Genomic DNA, 21,534 nt, shown 5'->3' with positions numbered 1-21,534 from the left:
GTTTTATGGGGACATTCCATATACGCAATGGTTTTTCTATTGTACAAACTGTATTTTCTGTATTTCCCTCACACAAAACTTTATGCATTTATAGATTTTCAAAAGACTCTGATCTGCAATATTATGGATGTTTGCACAGTGATTTTATCATCTTCACATTATAACATCATTATGTTAAATTATTAATGTGGGAAAAAGTATGCGTGGGCTCCAATTTTCCCAGTACAATATAAAATAAAATATCAAGACAAAACAAGATTGGTAAGAGAACATTGCTCAAGAATCAAATGACATGACTTCATCACATCACAAACACAGATGAACTGCACTGTCACAAATATGCCAGGCCCTCTTGTTTGTCAGCCACATGATAAAGAAGTAGGAAAACTAATCATGACCAAAGGAGTGAAAGGTTATGCTGAAGCAATTAGACCTTGGTGGTGGTCCATGACTCGGCCCATAAAACAAAAGATCTAAACCAGACACAGAAAGCAGGCACTGAGTTACAAAAGGAGGAAAGATGAGTCAAATCATCTGTCACTGTTAAAAAGCATCGAGCTGAGGAAGTCTAAATCAACTTTTACAGTTGGCAAAAAAAAAAAAGGAGTAGCACATTAGCGCTTTTTATAAAAATTTTAAAAAGTTGCTAATCCTTGAGGAATCCTGGCATGCTACTTACTGAGATTTTACTAGCCTCAGTGATAAAAAAGAATATTATTGATCTAAATCATGTCATGTGCACATGATTATGTGTTAGATGCTGTTAGGGTTACAGTCTCTATGTTAGCGCCAGTTATCTAGCTTGTAATTGTAAAACCATGCTCCTGAAGGAAGTGAATGATGTCAAAGCAAACTGAACAAAACTACAAAATTGAGACCAAAATTACCTCATGGCACAGGCCTTATAAAATGTCACCATTTGGCAATATCAAAAATATTTTATGACAAAATGGCATACAGTGTTTCAACAGGACTGAGCAGCCATAAAAGGTTTAAATCATTCATGTGTTCTTTCCTTTTTGCGGTTTCTCACAAAGAGTTGGTTTCGCATATGATGTACAGGAAAATCGCGCTCGACAGAATGGCATTTATCACTATTAGAAGTTGTCTAGTCAATAAAATGATGTTTATTGTAGGTGTTTTTAATGTTTTATATAAATCTTTTTAAAAAGTCACATTTGCACGTGTGCTAACATGGCCAAAATGAAATAAAATAGGGTAACACTTTATTTTAAGGTGTCCTTGTTACATGTTTCATGTACTTACTATTGTAATAACAATAAATGATGCACAATTACATTCAAGTAACCCTAAGCCAAACCCTAATCCTAACCCTAACCATATATTAGCCTACATGTAGTTAATTAATATTACTCAGTACTTAAATGTACAATTACACTGTAACAAGCACACCTTACAATAAAGTTGAACCTAAAATAGTAATAAAATAAATACATACACACTACCATTTAAAATAAATTAATACTTTTATTCAGCAAGGATGCATTAAATTGATCAAAAGTGACAGTAAAGACATTTATAATGTTACAAAAGATTTCTATTTCAAATAAATGCTGTTCCTTTGAATTTCTTTTCATCAAATAATCATGAAAAAATAATGCAAAAATATTAAGCAGCAACTGTTTGGAGCAGCAAAACAGCATATTAGAATGATTTCTGAACGGAGTAATGACTGCTGAAAATTCAGCTTGCATGAATAAAATTACATTTTAAAACATTAAAATATTAAAAACAGATTTTTAAAATTGTAATAATATTTAACAGTATTTTTGCTATACTGCATTTTTCATCAAATAAATGCAGATTTGGGGAGCATAAGAGACTTCTTTCAAAAACATAAAAATGTTATCAGCACCAAACTTTTGAACAGTGTATCAAATGATCAAAAACTTTATTCTTGGTGCGTTTCCACACAATCCCTGTCAGTTTTGAGGAACACAGTGACAGAAACAAATGCTAAGACTCGGATGTAGAAGGTCAGTGACTTGATCTCAATGGGAAACATTCCCCACCTCCATCCATTATATCCTTAATTTGGGTGTAAAACTGACAAAGGCGCTTTGGAGATTTATGTGCTTCTTTGTACTGTTGACTCCCATGTGTGCAGCCTGTTAAGATGGTGACTGGACAGGCTAGCTAAGATTTTTTAACACAGACCACAGACACCTTTAATCTACCTCACAAAAACCCCTCACACTCACTTGTTTGGATTAGATGTGGCCTCGACACATGGAGAAAGCATAGAGGGCAATTAAAAACACACTGTATCCCTGCCGGTGGCCTTTTGCACTGGCAATGGCTTCCACACTTTGGAGTGGGGTGCGTCTGCTAAACAGATAAAGCGTCGTTTGGCTTCTGTTACACTTTGCCCGCCGTCAAGCAGAAGTTACACATCCGTCCACTTGAAGCCGCCCTCTGTTTATTTGCTTATACAGCTTGGTAGGAGGCCATACGTTTGGTCGTTAAGACTGTGATTGCCACCTGCACCTGTCTCAGACAACGCTGTTTGTTACAAAGTCTGCTACTTCATTCGGAGCTGCAGGGGAACATCTGATGGGCGGGGAAGCCTGAAGTGAGGGATGACGCTCTGTTCCACAGCCTTTCACTCTCTCTTACCGGTCTGTTTGAATCAGCCTTTGTACAAAAGATGGAGTGAGTGGCCATAGGGTAATTCTATACCGCATTTACCTCCAAATGAAGCAGCAGGATGAAGTGAGTCATTTGGTTCAGATAAACAAATTTGTGCAAACCTCAGCTCTGCCCGGCTCTGGCCTCAGATGTGTCTTACAATGCAGCAGAAGTACTTTAACACGAAATGACTGAAAGTAAACTACTGGTAGATGATACTCCTTGTATTTATTTTAAGAGAGCGATTTACACAGTGAAAGCCATCTAATCCAATTTTTGAAGTGTGAAGTGTGCGATCTTTAGTTCTGAGTCTTAGTCATACTTTATAATCTTAGTCCTGTTGACATACGATTAACTTATAACCATAAAAGAAAAAATGACAATGATCTGACCCTTTTTACATATGCCATATATATCACTTCATATTTGCTTTTGTCTGAATTAAAAAGGTATTAAACTGACCTAATTTCTTGAAATTGCAATTTTATATCTTACAGTGTAACTTTTTTTAAATTCAATTACATGCTTCATTTTTCAGTCTGAGAGAATGGGTTTCCATATGTCTGATGGCAAAACGTGCAGAAGGCCATTTTATATTAACCAAAATATTCATTGCAGCTGCAAAAAGTTGTTATTTTTCTGGCAACATATTGTGATATAAAAAGTGGAACACAAGTAAGAACAGGTCTGTTTTGTTTTGTTCATGGTAAGCCACGCCATGCTATGCCTGAGTGCACAAATCATTCTAGTCTTCCATGAGAGCCCAGCTATCTTGTGTAGGAAGACGCTATAATGACATCTAAATCAGTGATTCTCAATGACTGCTGTTGTTTTAGCATTTGACTTGCTTCTGTTTTACTGCCAGACCGCTTCTGGCTCTGGATTTTCCTCTTCAGAGGCCAACAACATGCACCAAATGTTTCACATTATCGGTGTGAAAATCCCCCAATTCTTTCGCTTTTTTTCTTTACAAGTCCATGCATCCGTGGAAACTTGATATTTCATATTTCATTCTGGTTTGCGGATGTCATCACGAGAGATGCTGGTTCACATGCAACCGGCCGCCCGAGGCCTTTGATCAGCCTGACCACGACTAATTTCGAATGGAGAACGACTGAAAGAAATATCGAGAGATTTCATGGGAATTGGCACAATGGCCCGAGCTTCCTAATTCCAAATGTTCACTGAATGTTCACTGAAGAGGTAATGCGTATTTTCAAACCATATGTTATGGTGTAAAATATAAAAGAAACAACACCTCAGATGACATTCAAGTATACATTAAAGTACATTTGTCAATGCCAAATAAACATCACATGACACAACATATATATTCTGTTCTAAGAATATGCTTGGTTTCAGATCCAAACCGAAAGTGATCGTACTACAAAGTTAATCTGTCGAATGTGACTATTTGAGTTTATAACTAAAACCATGCTGAAACTTTGACCAGGAAAGGCAAACATGTGTGATTCAGAGCATTCGAAATAAAGACCTGCAGCTCTGGAAAACAATATCCCTGAGCTGAGATATCAAGGGAAAGATGTAAAAGGAAATTTAAAGCAGCATAAATGTTCTGAGTGTTTAAGAGTGGTGCAAAGGTCCCAGGGGTCTCATCTGGCAAAGGCCTTTGTTCACAGGGCAGGATGTATCCAGCAAGATAGTTTCCTTTCCATAACATTCCTCATCTCAGATGTGCTCCATTGTATGTTCCTTATCAGTTTACTACAAAACTGCAAACTACTTATTTTAACACAATTGGACGTTCAAAAACGAGCAGCTGAGATGGCATGTTAGTCCACATAGTTTCTGTGAGGCATTTCTAAAAGGCTACAGATTTTTTTCCAGAAGAGATGCCAGGTCAAGCCTGGTCACAGCAGCAGGTGACTCAAGTGAGGTCATTATGTGGTCGTTAGGGTGATTTGAAACCAGCGAGCAACTGCTGGGTTCGGAGGTGAGAGCTGTCACACATCCTGCAGGAGTGTTTTTGTTTTCATTCAGCTTTCTTTTTTTTCTAGGGATGCTGTCTCACACCAGGCTTTTACCTTTTCCTAACAAGCGCGAAATGCACGTTATCTTCAAAAAAGAATGAAATTAGTAAGACTAGGCGCTTGAGACGGGCGCTTGGCCCCTTATTGACAACAGTGATTCATGCCATTTGAAAAAAAAAAAAAACCTTAGTTTGAAAGAAGGATTTTTCATGGACGTCTTAATCGACACAGCTACACTGCTGCTTTTGTCATCAGCGTTTCCGTAATAAATCAGAAAATTACAAATGCGTGTCGTACTTTTGTTTCAATTGTTCACACGGACAAATTCAAAGCGTTTATGGATCCATGAAACCCATTCCCCCATGTTTTGGCTGACTTTCCCAGGCCATTCTGTGATCTGCCTGGATTCATCTTACATCTCTTTCTCTCCTCTGTTTGCAACAGGTTCACTGCCATAGAAAGCGAACTGTTCCACATTAAATTCTCTAAACTACCTGTCTGATAGTATGCCAGCTGTATCAAAGTCAGCCAGGCCTTTCCTGCAGGGCTGGAGAGCACAGACAGTCTTGGCCTTCAAAGAGCTTCATAATGACTCTGGAATACACTTAGGATGGTATTTAGAAAGGTATTTTAGAAAACATGAGCAGTTCTTTTTATATATATAAAAGTCAGCATTTTTGCTCTTATTCGTTCAACTGTCATGCAAAAATGTTCATCAGTGTTAAAATGAACATTCTGTCATCATTTATTCACCTTCATGCTATTCTAAACTATTTTTTTCATATGGAGCACAAAAGAAGCTGTTTTTTTATTTTTATTTCAAGTCTTCTGAAATGACATGAACACTGCATGATGAACAACATTACGTACAAGTGTTTTTTTTTTTTGAAAATGCTTACAAAGGCCACATTTTTAAAATCAGAAATACACTGAAACAGGTTTGCAGCTTAATATGTTTGTTGAAACTTTGATTATTTGATAAATAGAAAGAACAAAAGAGCATAATTTATATGAAATATACATTTTTTGTAACATTATAAATGTCTTTACTGGCAATTTTATTAATTTAATGTATAATGGCTGGATTAAAAAAATATATTGAACTGAACCCTTTGAATGGTATTGCATAGAAATTCAATTACAGCAACACATCTATAACATCGGACTTTATTGTTGCGCTTATCACAATGTCATAAAGTTATGTGACATACAAGAACCAATGAGGTCATCCTCATCATCATTTTTTATTTTCATTCATATGTGAATCTGAGCTAATTTGATTTATATTTGAGCAAATAAATGAATAAATGAATCACTGAGCCTTTTTTTTTTTTTTTTTAAAGTTGCAGTATATTTTCCATGCAATTAAAGCTCATTATAGCGGAGGAACATAAACTATAACAAATTTGAAAAATTACATGGTTAAGCTTTCAGAGAGTCATCACTGCTTAACACTTTTGTCATGTGTATCTCAATCATAGGCGGCTGTACATGGTGGGCTGTTTTCTATACAATATAAGGTCATGTGACGGAAATGATGCACAGTTTTCTAGATTATGAAGACATCATAGTGTCTAGATTATCATAGATTCTAGATTATCATAGACATCTGACCAAGCTCTCCTGGGCAATCAAGCACAACTAAACAAAATACTGTAGATGCTATATGTTAGGGCTGGGTTTTGACACAAATTTCACGATTCGATTCGATTCTCATTCACAAGCTTGCAATTCAATTCAATTACCAATTAGAGTCGATTCGATTCAATATCGATTATTATAGCTATATCAGGTACAGTACATGCCAAATTTTCTCAAGGAAAAAAATCTCTCACTAATTCTGTAAAATATAGCCTTCATGAGTGTCAGTTGGTACTACATTACTATAATATTGAAGGTTAAAATTGACTGATTTGTTAAAATTACGCTTAATGAAGTTTTTAAAATAATAAAGTTACATAAGCCTACATAATATTTCTACTTCAGTTAGTTTTTTTGAAATATGAACATAATGGTGGCAGTCATAAAATTAAAAATTGGATTTATTCAAACATAAATAAAAAATTGAAGAACAGTAAATGAATATGTTATATGATGCATATATTTAGCAAAATGCTCCTCTTTACAGTTTATTTTTTACTTTATCTGACTAGTGCGTTTATGATCACCGAATATGTTTTTCTGAGGTAAATGTGACGTTACGTGACATTGTTTTATATTGACGTCTTTGCGCGGCTGAAACACTGATTGAGCGATTACATGAGACAAGATACGGATTGAAAAGTTGTACTCTTTCTTTTAACTTACCTTCGGATGTTTAGTCGTGTTTATTTCGTGCTGAAACTGGTATTAATGTGGAGGAGATGATCGGTTCACGTGCCCTACGCGCTGCCGCGTCTGTTGAACTGAGGCGCTACAGAGATCTGTCACTCCACATTAAACAGCGCCAAAACGGCATCTATTTTAATACTGCAATACAATGGACAGAATTTGAAATCTGAAACTTTGTTTCATATTAAAAGTACCAAAGCACAATGCTTATTGCGATATATTGGATGGGAAGTGCCCTTCAACGTTCCTTCCATTAACTGAAAACACTAATCGATTCTTCGATATCGTTCCGTAATAATGAGAATCGATTAATATCGAGATATCGATATTTTTTACCCAACCCTAGTATATTCATTTATTCACTAAAATCACCTTGACACCAGCTGGTTAAAGGGATAGTTCACCCAAAAATGAAAATTCTGTACTCACCCTCATGTCACTCCAAACCTGTAAGACCTTCGTTCATCTTCAGAACACAAATTAAGATATTTTTGATGAAATCTGAGAGCTCTCTGACCCTTGCATAGACCGCAAGGGTCCTTACACGATCAAGGCTCAGAAATGTAGCAAGGAGATCATTAAAATAATCCATGTGACATCAGTGGTTCAACCGTAATTTTACGAAGCTACAAGAATACTTTTTGTGCGTAAAGAAAACAAAAATAACAACTTGTCACCATGTAACCGTGTCACCTTATAGCATCATTTTGGAGAGTATTACATACGTAAACTACCTATGCAAGGTATGTACATGGATAAGTTGTTTACATTCAGATCAAAGCATAAACGACATAAACAGTGTATCCGCGTACCGTGCTGCTGACACAACAGCATATGTTGTTTACGTATGTGATACTTTATAAAATGGCGCGACCGGGTGACGTGGAGGAGACGAATTGTTGAATAAAGTCATTATTTTTATTTTATTTGTGCACAAAAAGTATTCTCGTAGCTTTATAAAATTACGTTTGAACCACTGGTGTCACATGGACTATTTTAACAATCTCCTTGCTACGTTTCTGAGCCTTGATCATGTTAGGATCCTTGCTGTCTATGGAGGGTCAGAGAGCTCTCGGAATTCATTAAAAATATCTTAATTTGTGTTCCGAAGATGAACGAAGGTCTTACGGGTTTGGAACGACATGAGGGTGAGTAATTAATGACATAATTTTCATTTTTGGGTGAAATATCCCTTTAAAGGTAACTACAAACATGTCTAAGAAAATCAAAGTTAATTTTGAGAAAAGCTCTAGCATAATTTGCTTGCAAAACTATTTAAAAATCCTCTTATCGCATTACACAGTAAAAACAAAGTCTTATTTTGGTCATGACCTGTATGTACATTCTTCATCATGTTATTTCCTGAGCATCAGCTACAGCTTCTTCTGTTTCCTGGACTTCTGAGAAAGCCTCTTCAACAAGTGCAGCCGTCACATGCCACACAAGTATCTAACTACTGTAACCAAGTCAGAACACATGGGCCAATGAGAGCACACTGGATCTGAATATCGCAGAACTATGAAGTTTGTCATGCTGGAAGATTATCAGCTGCAGAGCGAAAACACATGTGAAGAAACAGAAGAAACAGAAATGTTGATCGATTTATAACACTGCGTGTGATTTATTAAAAGGTAAATAACCCGCAATGCCAAAACTATCTCTTTTATAACAATTCCTACACCAAGTAAAGTATGTTACAGCACCCTTTCTTTTTTAAATACAGTTGTTGGGATAAAACGTGCTGTATAGGAGCAGAAAACATGCCAAGTTCTTCAGACAGACGAGTGAAAAATGTGCATCTGTTGACACTTTTGATTAAAAGTAGCCATGGTTTGAGGTAAAAAATGACTTGTGTTCAAATGGCCTCCAGAATTCCTGTCCAAAGACATGCAAACCGATTTAGTTCTACACAGCGTGGCCATATAATGGTGAGCCACCTGGCCTTGGCACTTTTAATGTGGGAAATTTCAAACTAATTCCACTTCAGAACATCAGCTGGGGTTCCCAAGACAATGCACCTGATACTAAAAAGAAATTCACAGGACTCTACAGAAAGACAGATCACTCCCTTGAGGATGATCCTCACTCTCTATCTCCAATCCACTGGCACCTCTTAGATTCTCACTTGGTCTCATCAAAGTTAGTGCAGTAGGTGAGTGTGTGTACAGATGGGTCTCCTCAGAGGTGTTGACCACCTGAAGATGAGGAGGATTAGGGTTCAGGGCACTTATCATGGAGTTGTCTATGTCCCAACTCGCACACGGCACTGTTTTGAATGTGGTTAGTAATGGAGAAATGGCTGTTGTATTCTCCACAGACCATGTAACTTGAGGAGGCCGCCGTTTCTGCCTGGAGACATGCTGGATCGAGGCCACAGGTTACTTGACTCTTTCAGAGTGAACCTGTAGGTTGCAGCCACCTCTTGGGTCCTTCAACCTCAAATGCGAACTCCATCAAAATATCATCTCTCATGTGCCGGAGACACCCTGCTCATTTCGTCAACCCTTAACACCTATGAAACCAAACAGCCTAGATACGTCCACAGGCCTTTATTACTGCTCAGTTTTACAAAGATTTGACACAAAAGAGTCATAAAGATTACAAGATCCATACACCTTTCTATAAAAAAGTGGCAACCAACCCAAAAGTCAATGCTATTATTTCAGCAGGTCTTTCTCATTCCTGCAGTAACAGAAGACGTCTTTTATTAACCTGGTTAGTGGAAAAGCAGAGCACCTGCTCTAAAGAAAAAAAAATAAATAAATCTTACCTTTCAGTTTTGGGGAGCAACTCAAAGTAGGTTACTTAGCCATCTAGAGTAAGTTAAGCTGTTGAAATAACAAGCTAAGATACTGTTTTACAAGAAGTAATGCAAACAAAATGCTATAGCTATAGTTTATTTATGTGGTATATACTGTATAAGCTGAAAGTAAAACCAAACGTGCTCTTCTAAATGGCTCTCAAATGTAGCGTTGGAAAGTCCAAATCATTACGTGAATCAGTCCTTTCGCATAGTTGTGTGTAAATTAACCAATTAAAAATGATTCCTTGATTCAACTCTGGTGCGGCACTTCAGGAGAGTTTACAATTATTTAAGAAAACAAATTCATGAATTCACTAATTCACCACTTCAGCTTGTCTTATTATAGTGAAAAATCTATTAAATGCTGCAGTTCATTACTATGACTTTGATGTATGCATTCTAGCTTTATTTCTAGTAAATTCCTCCAGTAATTATCTGCTCAAATTTAAAGCTGTCATCCTATTTGAGATGTTTTATCTAATCAACAGCCCTCATTGTGTTTGTGAAGGAAAAAATGTTTCTAATAATAATTTGACTACACCTACTTAAAGGAATAGCTCACCCAAAACTGCTTTTTATGACTTACTTTCTTCTGTGGATAAATAAAAATACATTTTGATAAAGAAGAAATATCTCAGTGTTTAGTTTCTTTGTCTATGCAGGACATCAATTGACTCTAACGTTGTTTGGTTCCCAACGTTTGATAAAATATTTCAATTTGTGGTCTGGAAGAATGACACTGGAATGACATGAGGGTTTGTAAATGATGACAGAATTTTCATTTTTGGGTGAACTATCCCTTTAAAGGTAACTACAAACATCCAAGTTAGGAAATCCAAGTTAGAACTATCCCATCAATGTAGTTGATGCACATACTCAAATTGAGTAGTTTGTATATAGTTTAGTAAGCAGCTTATCCACCGCTGATTTCCATGCCTCAGAATTGGCTAGAATAATCTATTAAGAGAGTGACTGAAGAAAAAATGTGAAACTTTGAATTACTCAGTATTTCTGACAATATGGGTGGGCTTAGGAGAAAGGTGCAAGTATGCATACTCATGACACATTGCTGAGGAAGGGGGAGAGGACCCATCATGCCATCAATAAAATGCAGATCTTTCACATGTAGACATACCAGACCATCCATCACACAGCAGGTAGTTGACACTCATGTGCACGTCCTCTAAAGCAAATCACACAACCATACGGAACATGTGTTCTCAAAATGTGTGACATCTTACCCACACTGCACCTCAAAGTGCAGGATTTCAAAGGCCCACTGCGGCATTTATTGTGTCTACCTGGACTGTATATTTTTTGCACAAAAGCAGTTTAGTTTTTATCAGCTTGAGAAACAGTTTAGACTGCTCTAAACCACGTCACACATAAACTCTTTGTTTAAGCTGAAACGTGTAGGCGTATGTGTCCCGTCACGTTACAGGTGCTCGTTGCGATGATGGTGTGATGATTTAGAGCAGTCAGAGTACCGAGATAACATCTTAAGTGAGTCAGTTGCAGTTGCGTCTGTATCTTTTGGAATCACATCAACTACAGATTGTTATAAGCTACGAGATTGTTGGGAAAGATTGTGCTGAATTTCCCCAGATGACCACTAGAAAGTCTAAATATGCGGGCATTAACCCACATTGTATAAGAGTGCAGATAAGAGTCGATAATATAGCAGAGAAACGATACAGAACAGAGATAATGTAATGTTAGATGACCACTTTCATTGATCACATGCATCATTGAATGCAATTCTGACACAAAAATTATGTTTCCACTCACACTGCTAAAAACGCTCAAATAAGCAAAGTTTAAGATCAAAATGCCTCCATCGTGTTAACAGAGGCGTGAATTTTCATCCCTTATGGTCAGAATCTCGCATTTGATCAGCAGTTTCTCAGGTAACTTCTCTGATGTGCCAAAATGCAGCAAACAACACCTGCATCCCAAAGTATTTTGCCATGCTTCGTCGCTGTGACAGATACACCACCACTGAAAGAATGCAGGGACTTTCTCAAGAAAGAAATGACCAATCAGACACGAGAAGTGCACCGAGACCGACTCCATCTGTCAAGTCCATGGCCGAGTCATGAACCCTCCTCTTCTACCTCGTGCTTTGAGCGCCGAATGTGAGCTCTTGTAAAGGTACCTGCTGCACTGCAGGTCTGATTAATGCCTCCAGACGTTTGACAGGCTTTGAAGATCTCTACATCCATTCATGCAGCAGGTCAGCGGTGGAGGCCGTGTGGTGGTGTGATGTAATGTTGTTTGTGGATGTTATAGCTGTCTTTGTGTCCAGCGATTCTCTTTACTTTCGTGATTGCCCTGATAGCGGTTCTGGTAGGGGTGCAAAATGTAATTCAGGATCAAAGCTGAAAACACAACATAGAGATAAATACAGGTGGTGTTCTGTAGTGCTCAGTCAGCTGGTAGATAAGACACATAAGAGGTTTAAAGGCAAAACACTGAAAGAAAAAAAACACAAACTCAGTGCTTTGTGGCAATTTCACAAGTTAATTGAGTCGATAATGACTATGCTGTTTCTGAAGTAATAATGACAGGCAGTTGTATGCAGTGCCGTATTATTCATTTTAAACAAAAACAATGCATGATTTGTGTAGCACAATGAGAAAAGCTGTTTTTTTTTTTTTTTTTGCTGATGCTATGAAAAATGGTATGAACAGAACATCAGCCATAAATGGGATACATATGGTAAAGTACTTGGGAATGATAGAACATACTCTCTTTCCTCAATAGGAGCACAGTCGCTGGGGAATTATTAAGACTTCCTAGAGTTCATATTTGTGCTTGAAATGGCCTATAAAAGGCCAAATGATATCAAGCTGTGCTGAGGTATATTTTGTGGCATCCATTTTTAGTTGAAATATACTTAGGCCTATATGAGTTTAGTGAAATGACATGCATGTAAGGGGAATGATTCATTTAGGGTGCAATGCCTGTTTACATTTAAATGACACAAATTATGATTTTTAAAAAAAAATTTTTTTAAATAAACTAGTATATTGAATATATAACTTTCTATACATTCAATATGTAAATAAATAAAACATGGCTACAAAGTATTATTTAGGCTATAGTATACTATATTACATTAATAATATAGTATTCAAGTATAATTCTGACATGACTAATGACTAGACAGTGGAAAAACTTCCACAAATGACAGCACTGCAGCACTGAATCATCTTACCTGTTATGTGTTGTTTTGTCATCGGTTACAGTTTATCTTTGAAACAAGATTATAAAGTTTGTCTATATACAGGCAGCCCTTGTTTATGTAACAGACCTTTTTAAGAGGTACATTTTCTTTATCAGAAATCAGTATTTACCAACAAACACTGCTTAGCTGTTCAGTTCATTGTTCGGCTATTAAGCTTTTTTCATGGATGTGTAAATACAAGGTCAAGGTGTCTAACACCTTTCTGAGAAATTTATTTTTACCACACTGGTAGTTGCAGTAAACAAAAAATAAACAGTAAATATTAAGCATAAAATGAACCTGCTGTAACATAACCCTAGAGATTTTTCCTCTTTTTTAATCCTCGCAATTAAGCAAATGTCACTTAAAAAAGTAAAAGATTTATATATTTACCACAAAATACATATTATACAAATTACCTCAAAAATTCCGCTTCTAATTCTAATTCTTAAGTTCTGCTAAAAAACATGGGACTTGGTCAACAAATCAAGCCAATTAGCAATACTGCAAATAATTAGATAAAAATTAATAATCGTGACATTATAAATTAAAAATAAATTATACAAAAATTCTGATAATTAATTGTACCACAGTGCCTGGATTTAAAAAACAACAACATTTGTTTACTTCTAGAGGCAGTTGTCAAAAATGTGGCAGTAATCAAATATTTGAACATTTGAGGCTCAAAGTAGTAACAATGTAATAATAATCCGGTAACTTCCTTCTTTGTGTCCTTGAGGGAAAGGCAAAGCTGGCTATGCACTAAGTGTGCTTCAAGTCACTTTGGATGAAAAATGCCTGCTAAATGGCAACCAAAACAGTACACGTCATGTCAGTTATTTCAGGAAAAATGACTGTTTTCTTCAAAGCGTTTACAGTGGTGTTGTAGGTCTGCCTACACATTTGCACTTTTCAAAGGGTCAGCTTTCTATAGAATTACAGCACTTTCATTGTATAGGTTAAGAAATAGCTAAAGTCAGAAACAATAAAGAAACTTAAGGCATGGTCACATTTACAGCGAATTGTTCAGCGAATTTAAATAGGAAGATCCACAAGATTGGGAACTCTGAGTGAGGGCCAAAGATTTCACCATACAGACACGTTAAGAGAAACAGAAAGCTACTTCGTTTAAAAGGGACTTCTGTGTGAGCCATACAGGCATCATATGCTTTTTTCCCCCACAAAATTTCACCAAAAATTCGCTAATGTGACCATATAGTGTGCATATTATTTATGTTTTTTTTCTTCTTCACAGAATGTTGTAATTCATTGTCTTGCCAGTTTATTTATTTGTTTTCTAAAATTGTTTGCCAGTTCAAAATGCCTCAATCACAAAAATACATTTATAGTTACAGAATCCTAGGTTCAAGGACACTGAACAGAAAAGAGCTCTTTATGCCTCTTCTAAAAGCAAACACATCCAGCATATCTCAGATGTACGTTGTATAGAATTGCTGTTGACATGACAACTTATCTCTTTGGCAATGAGCTGAAGAGGCTTGTTACATGCTTCTGTGACACTTCCAATCAGCACTAGCACTAAAGTGATAGTGAAAGACAAGGAGGCAGAGGCCCAGCCCAGTCACTTTGCCTGGGCCCATTCATCACTGGAACCGCATCATGCTTTATTCCAATAAAGCCTCGTGAAACAAGAGCTGATTTCTTGCTAAATTCCAACATTAGTCACAGGTCCATATTTCAGGATTAGCAAAGTCTACGGGGAGTAATTGTTACCCTAGGAACGAATGAGACCTGCCTGGGTTACCGAACCACTCCATTTAAAGACATTTGTTTAGACATTGCTTTTTAAAGAAAAGTACTGTTATGCTACTGGATCAACTGCCACAAATTCCAGTCTTTGTAGCTGTCAGTGAAACCTTGTGAATGATGCCTGAGGGGCAAACGAAAAAGAAAAGTTAAGAAAAAAAAAAAAAAAAAGTTAGGTAAAGAGGCTTCAGCGTGTGTTGGAGTTGTCTAATGGTTACCTTGCAAGAGCTTAATTGTTACCCAAGTACTTGAAAGCTCCAATTTCTCCAAGTTTATATGAGGAGGATCAAGACGGGAGACCTTTCATCAGAAAAGCACTTAAGATCTGTGCTGATATTTGATAGAACTTAATCACTGTTTAGAAAAATTGGCGCCTGTCTAAGCACTCTTGGATTGGGTTCCTTCATTTCCATGAGTGGATTGTGATTTCTTGGGAGTCTTGCGTTGACTCGTATATGATCCCCAAACATTCCAGATCACTCGTTCATTCATTCGTTTTCAGCACTGTGCTAATGCTCAATGTGTCTCTTGAGAGTGTCAGTTCTTAACAGTTCTACATTAGCATTTTACGTCCAACCACATGCTAACATTCTCACAACATAGCTTCACTCCTAGCATTTTAACCATAATATTTAGTCAGCCCATCTTCTGTGGTTTAACTGAAAGTCAACTCCTGTGAACCACGATTCCTCGGTTCTGCCAGCGCACAGTGAACTCTGTATGAACTGAGAGCTAATGAATACAGCGCTAATACACTGTACGGGTATAATGTAAATGTGACTGACTCTGGGTCTTCTTATGTCACTCCATGCACTACAAGAAAAATATAGGCTATATATAAAAGAGAAAAAATATCAGTTCTCAAATAACCAAGCACAGCTAATCTGACAAGATCTTGACAGTCAGAATAAATTATTCCATAGTAATATATATCATTAAAATTTGAATTTGACATCTAGGCAAATGAGAGTAATGTTTTTCAGCAGATGTGTGTGTGTGTGTGTGTGTGTGTGGGCAAAATGAATGAATGAACGAACAAACAAATAAAAAAAGCAATAAATTAATTACAAAAATCATATAACATCATGATATTGTCTTTAAACACTTCTTAAATCAAAAGAAAGAATACAAAAACATTGGGTAACGGTATTTATATCTGTTAAACATTTCATGTACTTACTATAGAAATTACAGTAAATTATGCATAATTACAAACAACTAACCCTAAAACAAACCCTAAGTACATGCTGTTAAATAATTTTACTCCATACCTCTTAGTGTATTGCACTGTAACAAGGACACCTTAAAATAAAGTGTAACAAAAAATTGTAGATGAGTTACTTGGATCAGTGACTGGGAAATAACAAGTCAGCGCAACCCTGTATTTGTAGCCTGTAATAACTTGTGATGGATGAGAAATAAAAGTAATGTGTGTGAGAAGGGCCGATATGATTAATGATAAAATCTTGACAGCGTAAACTTTGAATGAGACATCTGTGGAGAGCAGATCTGTTGTTATCAGACAATCGGGGGAAGTTTCTCTCTGTTTGTGCACACTTACCAGGTGAAGTCGAGACTTGTAGAGCGCCACGGCCATTGAAAGGCAACAGAAAAGCTCAAGAGGACTGTTTGGAGTTTGGACACATGAGATCTGTCTGTGAGGGGATGTTGCTGCTTGGTAAAAGGAGAGGAAAAGATAATCAGCTTGAGCAGGATGGGGGTGCACTGTGTTTGGTTTGTGACTTCACGGATTTGACCTTGAACAAGGTCAACCATTTAAAATAACCTATTGCAAAGTAAAAGATTGCACAGTTTACAATTACAACAGACCATTAAAATACTACACAGAAATAAACTGATATTAATAAGATGATATCTGATAATCATACAACATTTTATAACAATACCGATACTGAATTTTTAGTAACACTTTAGTTTCGGGACCATCTCTCACTATTAAACTAGTTGCTTATTTGCATATTACTAGCATGTTGGCTGCTTATTAGTACTTTTATTTGTACTGCTTTATTTTTAAATCATTTCTAAAAATATGTTTGTTTTATTGTCACAGATATTAATTTTGTATGCTGATATCTTTGTGCCATTATAATGTATAATGTTGCAAAATAATGCAAATATGCACGGAAAAAAATCAAAAATTAACAGGTTTCATTGAAGTGGAAATATTATTAAACATCACTGAATCAACCTAAATACATTAATTTATATCAAGAAAACCAAATGTTAAATCAGTGTGACAAGTTAAATGTACCACATTTTACAGTGATGTAGACAGTCATCATTAGACATAAGATATTTACACTATTATTCCACAACAATATTTAGTAATCTGTTGTGCCGTGACACTTTTGCTTCCACAAAAAAATTTAAATACAGCATTTTTAAGATGCTTTCAAATACATTGAAAAAAAATGGTGTGGAAACAAATTTCACTCAGAAATTGCTAGTAAACAATTACAAAGAAATGGCAAGTAGCACACCGAATTAAACATTACATTTTGAAAACTGAAATAGAATGTACTCTAATAATCTTTGCTTTATTTACAACTTTGAAAATCATTTTGTGTGTGTGTGGGAGTAAGTATTAATAAAACAGCAACAAAGGCTCAAAGAATTTCAAATCTCAAACATTCAAAATAACTCATTATTGTATTCTTTAAGCAATCAACCACAGGAAAACATATTTTAGAATCAGTAGATAAAACACTAATGATAAACTACACAGGTGCACAACAAATGAAGCACAGAATGTGAAGTCTATTCAAGTCTGTCAATCAGCAGAAAGTATTAACTTTGCAACACCTTCCACTGAGAAACACAAATCACTCATACTGTATCAGTCATATGCCAAATTTGTTTCAAGTGGGTGTTGTTGTTTCAACAGTATAGAAACACTCCTCTCTTGTGAAGGGTGGACAAGTTGCCACTAGCTAGCAAATAATTCTCTTTTTATGTCTTGTTTAAAAAAAATCACAATGAACTGAATACCAGCACTTAACACTATATAGCCTACATAGAAACAACTCACCAATCCAGTGTGTTTTGCTGGAGCCAGTCCCACTTGTGAATGCTCTCAGCCATGATTGTCTACAGATGAAAACTCAATCCATTTCTTAAATGAATTGAATTGTATTGTATGTCACATATGAGTGAATGTCAGCTGCATTTGTTTTTGTTTTTTTTACTTGCCAATGCATTGGCCCTTAGTCTGCTCTTTCGAGCAGAACTGGCTATAGCCCAGCATGCCTGAATTTTGTCAGAATCTCCCATGCATTTATGATGAAGAGTATATGATTACCTTTTGTGCCAGAACGATTTTATTATTTTGCACAAGTTGGAGACCGAACCACTTGTTTCATTGAAAACAGGTGTCACATTTTACCACTAGTTTCCATCGAGGGGCAGCTGCCCTGGAAATAACGTTCATCTTGCAGATTTAGAACATTCACGTGTGTGATTTATTGACAAAAATGACAATGGGAAATAACATTGTGAACCAATTACAGAAAAGGTCTGACTCCACGCATGAATACAACTAACAGCTTAGCATTTTTAGTTGTAAAGAAGTTCACAGCACTGCTTTATGAATATAAATTATATGTTAATGCATATTCATTAGCCGAGAAAGACAAACACATATACCATCTTGCAAGGTTCCAGTAACATTAATAAAACGTTTGCTTAAAGTAATCTGGTCTTTAACAATTTTCTCAATACATTAGCACAAAAAAAAAAAAAAAAAAAGAAAGTAAAATGCTAGTAAAAAATGGCAAGTAACACATTATAATCAGTAGTAATCAGTTTATTTACAACTTATACAACATATTTTATACAGTGTAATTGTTTCTGAATGTTCAGAGACCATTCAAAAGTACCTTTCTTATAATGTTTGCAAAATGACAGTTTGCATAACTAAGAATTAAAAAAAATAATAATATAAACTTGAGAAATGTTGCGAAATGCATAACTAAATGGGAACCACTTAATGGGGGGGGGGGGGGGGGGGTATTTTTATGTTTTAAATAGGGCTGTCAAATGATTAATTAAAAGAATCTAATTAATTACATAATGTGCTGATTAATTAAATTAATCTCAAATTAATGATAGATTAATTAATTAACATGCATAATAGTTTTTAATATAATAGTTCTTAATAATAACATATGCATAATTAGTTATTATTAAAGCTAATAGTTATTGTGTTAATTTAGAAAAAAAAACACAGAATAGACATACAAAAAAAGTAGCTTTAGAAAGAAATATGGTCCCACTTTATATTAGGTGGCATTAACTACTATGTACTTACATTTAAATTAATCATTTGATTCAATGAAGTTATTGTGTACATACATTGTACTTATATTTAAAAAAAATACCTGCATGTAAATACATCTGTAATTAATTTCTGTAATTACATTTATAATTACACTGTTGACCCATCCCTTACACCTTAAACCTACCCATGCAACCAAACTTGTCCCTAACCTTACCATATCCCACCTCAATAGCTGCAAAAGTGTTTTGTAATACAGTATAAACACAATAAGTACACAAGTACTTATTGTGATGTAAGTACAGAGTAGTTAAGGCCACCTAGTATAAAGTGGGACCAGAAATATTTTAATTCAACAAACAAAAATACAAATAAATGGTGAAATATGAAATTATTTAAAAAAAGAAATGATATTCTAAATATAAAACAAGAAGCACCAGTAGGTGGTGGCAAATAAATGAGTTAATAAATGAGTTATTCATTCAGTCGATTTGTTCATACGGCTGATTCATTCAGAAATGAATGTGACTGCCTTTATGAATGGCTCACTGAATCATTGACTCAGTTCGTTTAAAAATGTGGATTCATTAATGAAACACAGCTGTGTGTTGATCAGAGACACACAACAGTTCTCCTTTATAGGGCTTTATTTTCATTGGCGAAATTACTGACAATGTGTCTAAAATGTAATTATTCACTTTACCTTATCTTCATTTTTACGTAAAAACCTTTATGTAATCAATTTTTGTCTTTCTACCAGCCAATGATGATTCTTAAAGAAAACACACAGTGTTTGTTATAGTTACACATGCATTCAAGCGCATCTGACTGACTTATGACATTATGGTTATTTTAGCAAATAGTTTGCTCCGTAAATTCAGTTCAGCTGCCTTAATTTGAAGAGGGGACACTTTATCACTCGACTGAATCTAGACATGAATTTTAGGTGTTCTTTGTAGTGTTCTGTCCAAGCAATAAATGCACATCTTTGAATAAGCGCTGTAGCACATTCTTCAACCGCTCAGGTATGTCAATAGGCTAGCCTTCATCTGACCCCCCCTCCTCCTTACATCTAGTTTTGATGTCAGTGAGGATCAAGCTTTCTTTAGGGGGAGTCAGATCCCCCCAAACCCCCCATAATTCACACCCTGGTTATGCTTGACACCCATTAATGATTAAAATGGACACAAAATAGCTCATATGCACAACATGTAGTTTGTAACTGAATGTAAAGCACTATCAAGGAATATACTGAACTTTCTCCTGAATGAATCAAATGAAAAAAGAGGCTGTATCATATACTAGTTGTTGCAGGTGAGAGTTTGCTAAGGCCTTATGTCAAATGCCATTCACCTGATGACTTCTCTTCTCGCAACAAGTCATCACGAGCATAAAACAAGGTGAAAAAGTTACATACACACCCGTCCTACACAACAAAAACCCTTCATTGTGTTTCCAGTGCTGAAAAATGAAAACAAAGATTTGCCTTCTGAATGCTAACGTGAGAGGGCAAGGACGTTCGAAATGATGTCTATGTACATAGGAGTCAGAAATTAATTACAGATGGAGCAGCTGTCATTCTGCCAGTGGCAGCTCAACAAAGCTGAGCGGAATACCTGAACCGTGAGTTTAGAGGGGTAAACACTTAACTTATTCACTGCGCCTTCATATGGCATCTGAGCTTCTGTCAGAAAAAGACAAGCACTGTTATGTCTACAGTCAATTGAGAGGCAATTATGTGGGACTAATCTGTCATTACTGCTAAAACGAACTAAGCCCAGAGACATTGTATCAAGTCACATGCATCTGACAAAGCATGCCTGTCAGATAAGCTCGTTGCATACCAATGAGCACAGTGCTTGTGTACTCAGGCATTGCGTGAAAGAGAGAAAAGGTCAATGTTTACTATATTGTGGCATGCGAAAGGCCGATTAGCTCAAGTTGTCAATGATACAACAGATCTGCCTTCTTCAGTGTGGTTTTGGTTTACTTGTCACCAGAGCGCCATCGTTTATTAATTGTCTTTTACTGCCATCCATTTGGTGCCTTGATGATTCAGTAGGCTCCGTTATGACCATCAGCGTTTGGCCCCTGAGAATATGAGACTGACAAATTAAGATAGAAAGTCAGGCCAAAACAGTTTCTCACATACCACAAGCTTCATGTCATGCTAAAGTGTTTTAAAAACCCGAGATCTCCATTGACATGACTAGCTAATGTATGAAACTCCTCCTCTACGGCCTGTATTCATTACATGGTTCAGAACGGCCAAAGACACTGACCGGTCCTGTGCTGTCTTACTCTCTGAAAACAATATCTTAATCCGGCAGAAGTCCTCAGAGGGCCGGACAGGATGTGCAATTGATTTTTTTTTTTTTTCTCCATATGCATGTGTATGTATGCCCTAGTGAAAAATAAATATACTAAAAAGTATGTGAAACACATTTATTTTGTCCTAAGTGTACTACAAATA

General features: G+C 36.1%; 1 long non-coding RNA gene across 1 annotated transcript in view; it reads right to left on the bottom strand.

The window, feature by feature from the left end:
- LOC131540584 (uncharacterized) overlaps positions 1-21,534 on the bottom strand; it is a 31,231-nt gene that overhangs the window by 2,495 nt on the left and 7,202 nt on the right. Inside the window, exon 2 of the long non-coding RNA XR_009271307.1 lies at positions 16,329-16,438. This is a non-coding gene — a long non-coding RNA (uncharacterized LOC131540584). The remainder of the gene's footprint in view (positions 1-16,328; positions 16,439-21,534) is intronic.

This window comes from Onychostoma macrolepis, chromosome 05 (genome assembly GCF_012432095.1).
Source record: "Onychostoma macrolepis isolate SWU-2019 chromosome 05, ASM1243209v1, whole genome shotgun sequence".
Taxonomy (NCBI): Eukaryota; Metazoa; Chordata; class Actinopteri; order Cypriniformes; family Cyprinidae; genus Onychostoma; species Onychostoma macrolepis.
Note: the sequence above shows the minus strand (reverse complement) of the source record. Positions and strands in the feature narration are given on the sequence as shown.